Raw genomic sequence first — 4,720 nt, forward strand, 5'->3', positions numbered from 1 at the left:
CAATAAAGGTCTTAACACAGCTATGGGGGAATATCATATTATTACCTCTCCTTTAAAATTTTCAAACTTTAATACGATTTAAGTTGTTTTTTGAAAAACGGAAACTTTGTGCTTTTTTTAACCAACAGTTAAGAGATTTTAGGTGTTGTTTTACGATTGCAGTAAAGGTGTATAAAACTAGTAGCATAAATTAATTTAACAGTTTTAGTAAGTCTTGTTCATGCAGAGGTTGACATGGAAATTACTGTCCTACTCAGTTACATAACTATGCAAATCAAGCGCTATTTTTAACCAAGGTTGTTCAATCGTGGAGTCGGAAAGATTTTGACGTGTCCAGAGTCAGAGTTGTCAATACAAAACAATTAACAATAAAGTAACATTTTTGTTTAAAATCATTCTTCAAAACAGTGTGTCTTGTTCATCGTATTACTGTAAAACTTTCCAAGAAAATAAAAGTATATGTTAGGGTTAGTTTTTATATGTATATGTTTAGTTAAGTCTATGTTCTTGTTAGTTTTTGTGTACGTCGTCGTTTCAGTTTCGATCACAACTTAATGAAAAATAAATAAAAAATCTGGAAAACACTGCAGCTGGAGAAGGCCGGTTTAAATCAGGCAATCGGAGTCGTATATGATTCACCCGACTCCACAGCCCTGCTTTTAACTAACCCTACCAAACCTTAAAGACAAAGCCATAAAATAATTTATAACAACTTACGATCAGCACAAAATTGTTCATTTTTAGAGGGGTCAAAATGCCCAAAAGTAAGTGCAGCAGAAACTGCAATGATTAGAGCAGGAATTCCATATGCGGCAACACTTGCCTTTATCATGTAATGTTCAGAAGATCCGGGAAACACCTAAATCAGCAAAAAAAATAGTAATGAAACTTCACATAGGCAAATTAATTGACACACAACAATCTGCAAACGAATACTACAAGATCAAACAGTAATGATATTATTTTCTACCAAAGACAGGCAAGACACAACAATAAAACAGGGTTGAGCATTACAACAGTATATTACATATTTATAAATAGTTCAACATTAAAACGTTTTTGGCTTAACTTAAGCCCTCATCAGGAATCTGCAAATAGGCTATTTATAAAATACAATAAATTTCACTTCTTGACAGTAACTACCGTAGCTAACTAACTAAACAACTAACTAAAAGCATCGAGAAACACGCAACGATTAAAAGCAATAGAGTGGAAAACATACAGACAGACGAAAAAGAAATTACATTAAGAAAAGGCAACTGCGTGACTAACTTACAAATGAATTTGCACCACGGGATACGTGATCAGGCGCGGATCTAGGAGTTTTTTTTGGGGGGGGCCAGAAAATTTGAAAATGAATTAAAAAGTAATAAAGATAAAACAGATATGAACAATCAGTGGCGGGGGGTCTGGGGGGCCTCCCCCAGAAAATTTTGAAAAATTACTTTGAATTTGGTGCATTCTGAGAGCATTTTCAACAAAAATATGGGTATCAATATTCCTGTAAAATGGTGCTGTCCGGTGGCATAGCAAAAGGATAAGATCATGTTTTCTTCGGCATTTTTTCGGTAATAAAGCTAAGTCTCTATGTTTTCTTGTTGCTAATTCCTGGCTGAGATGTTTGGTATTGGCAAAACTTGCTCTTTCAATGCAGTTTCGCTTAAAATTAGGCAAACTTTGTTTTAGAGACATAGAGACTGAAAGCATCATTTTCAATATCGTGACGTCACACGCGTGCCAAAGGGGGGTTGTAAGTCCGCTGTGGGACTAATATCAATTGTTTAGAAGCATATCAAACCATTCAACAACTTCTCACAAAATTTCGGGGGGGGCCCCTTGGGCCCCCCCCATAAATCCGCGCCTGTACGTGATACACTAGTAAATGTTGAGAAGAATGGAGGCGCCTCCCGCAAATAATTGTTTGTTTAAATTTGGGTTGTAGCGTTTGATTAAAAGTGCTTCCTGAATTTTTGTGTCAAATTGGGATTTGCCTTTGCGTAAAATTTTAAATGAGTCAGTAGAGAATTTTCGATCTGGCAAAAAGAACAATCCATGATATGGTCTTTGATGGCACTTTTCTTTAAGTCTCTAAAGTTTAGATGCTCCCGTACTCTCGTGGTCAAATGTCTGGTGGACATACCAATGTACGTCAATGCCGAATCACACGGACATGTAAAACTGTATACGACATTTGAGCAGAGAGACGAAGGCGTCTGGGACTTTAGTTGAAAATACGAACTAATTTTAAATGCTTTATAAATAAGAAAAACGTCCACATCAAATTTTTTTATTTTTTATTTTTATTTATTTTTTTTCATTTAAGTTAAGCCGAAAACGTTTGAATGTTGAACTATTTGTAAATATGTAATATACTATTGTAATGCTCAACCCTGTGTTATTGTTGTGTCTTGCCTGTCTTTGGTATAAAAAAGCAAACTCTTTCCCGAAACTGTATTATTTTTTGTCTGAGCAATGGAACAACGTACTCACTACTACTCAGATACATTTCTATTCCGTCGTACCAAAAGAACTGAAAAGGTTGCAGGTATGCGACACTTCAATTGCATTGTAACTAGAACTTATGCAAAGTGTGAGAACTTATGCTTGGAACTTATACAAAGTGTTATATTAGAGCTATACTTTTATGAAAACGTTTTTTTGTTTTGTTTTTATCACAGTACGGTATTAAAAGGTAAGTTACTGGATCATTTCGCGATAAAGGTCTACATTAGACAAGTTTTTATAACAACGTACATCAACTGCTAATTTTTGTTATACATAAAATGATATTGATTTCCATGTAAGGCAAGTATTAACCTTTTTTGGTCTTGACAAGAAAGAACATCTTGCTTTATGTAACACCAAAGCAAGCTAGTGACTAACCATGCTATATAGTACACTCACCATGACCAAAGACTTGTATAGCTTCCAGCTGTACAAGGCCATCCAAATGAAGCTCACAAGAAAGGTGTAGTGAAGTAATACTGTCACAACAGCACAAGATGTGAAGTTTTGAACAGCATTATCAAGTCCGGCCAGAAATATCACGTATGCTACGATAAGGTTGGAGAAAATGTGGATCTGAATCTTTGTCGCTATATGTGACCTTAGTTTTCTGCAAATTGTAAAATATTGTTTTTACGCAGAAGGTAACCCAACAATAGACCTACTGCAATAGAAGCACCCAAAATATATGGTCTAAAAATTACAAATTACAGCAATAGAATTGCTTTGGTAATCAATTTTGTTGATAAGTTGTGCATTGGGTTATAATGGTTAGATAATTTGCAATAGAAGTACCCAAAATATATGTGGTCTAAAAACTGCAAATTAGGCTACAGCAATAGAATTGTTTTAATAATCAATTTTGTTGATAAGCTGTGCATTGGGTTATAGTGATTAGAAAATTAGTGTGAAACTTCATGCTTTAGATAAAACTATTTTGATCGGTGGATACTTTTTCTGAATGCACAGAGCGTAAAAAAGATTTGATGCAATGTTGAGCTGAATTCTCTGTAGGCCTGTGCAATAGCCAAGACTCCTGCCTGCTCAAATTTCATTTTGTCTCCCTCGGAATAAGATCTTCTAAAGCCTTCGAGAATTAAACTTCACCTCAAAAATGTTTTTGTTCAACCGCTTGGTCCCTTCGAAATAAAATAACTCCCGCGTCACTGACTGGTAACAGTAGAATTCTAATGTTGTTAAAAATTACATCAATGTTTTCCCTTTAATAGAGTTTCTTTCAACATGCTCTTTACAAGAAGTAGTGTGAATTGATGATACAAATATATATTTTTATTTGTTTATTGGTGAAAAATTGCATATAATTTTACAATGTTCTTGGAGCCGTGTTTTTCAAATCAATTTTGCTAAGGTCCAAAATTCAATGTTTATTTGAGACTTTTCTTTGCAGCCATCTTGCAATCTTGCCATGCTTTTAGCTTCTGTACAATTCCACTGCAATCAAAGGTTTTGCTGCCCAAAATCAATCCATCAATGGCTCAAATTTGAATTGATAACCACACAGCCAATGAGTCAAGAACCACTTTCTTTCAACGGTTTACTTGTAACAAGTACTGTAACTAGGCCTACTAGTAACGACTCACTCTAACGACTTACTTGTTCAACGAATAAAGAATCACAGTTGCCGTGAGTGCAATTACTGTCAGTATGCAGCCGACTTTGCCAAAAATGTTCAGTACTATGTCAGCAGGCTTCTTGTAAATGTTCTGCAAGAAATGGAAATCGGTCTGTGGTCTGTTGTTGATGTACCGTAAATAGATACCAGGCCAGACAAATGTATTTCGTTTAGCAACGGTAAGTGCACTTACCAAAAGTAGAGCAAAGTTGGTGGTATGTTTATACTTGCACACTGGAGGTTCGCCTTCAGAAAGGATTACACACGAACCTTTGTCAGACCAACTTGATGTGTTGAAATCCCAAAAAATGCACTTTTTTTCTTGTTGTTCATTCTGAAAAAAAAATGTATTTCTACTGTGGTAACATACTGTAGGTTAGAGTTATGAAGCCAGACAAAGAACATTTGACTCGGTTATTACAGGAGCTTTTACTGACGTTCGAAAGGAGGGGGGTTCGACACAGCTCCAGAGCGCGCGGCTGTCTCGCAAAGACACTTGGAAATTGGCATGCCTAAATAATAAGAGCAGTTGACTCCAAGACTATGCAATATGCATCCCTTCGCTGCTTCCTGTTGTATTGC

At 35.7% G+C, this 4,720-nt stretch overlaps 1 long non-coding RNA gene across 1 annotated transcript; it reads right to left on the bottom strand.

The window, feature by feature from the left end:
* Positions 1 to 3,048: 3,048 nt before the first annotated feature.
* Positions 3,049 to 4,433, bottom strand: LOC145774180 (uncharacterized). The gene is made up of 3 exons (XR_014290008.1): positions 4,332 to 4,433; positions 4,120 to 4,229; positions 3,049 to 3,115 (listed from the first exon to the last, which is right to left on the bottom strand). It is a non-coding gene; the product is annotated as an uncharacterized LOC145774180 (long non-coding RNA).
* Positions 4,434 to 4,720: the final 287 nt, after the last annotated feature.

Source organism: Aplidium turbinatum, chromosome 7 (assembly GCF_918807975.1).
Source record: "Aplidium turbinatum chromosome 7, kaAplTurb1.1, whole genome shotgun sequence".
Taxonomy (NCBI): Eukaryota; Metazoa; Chordata; class Ascidiacea; order Aplousobranchia; family Polyclinidae; genus Aplidium; species Aplidium turbinatum.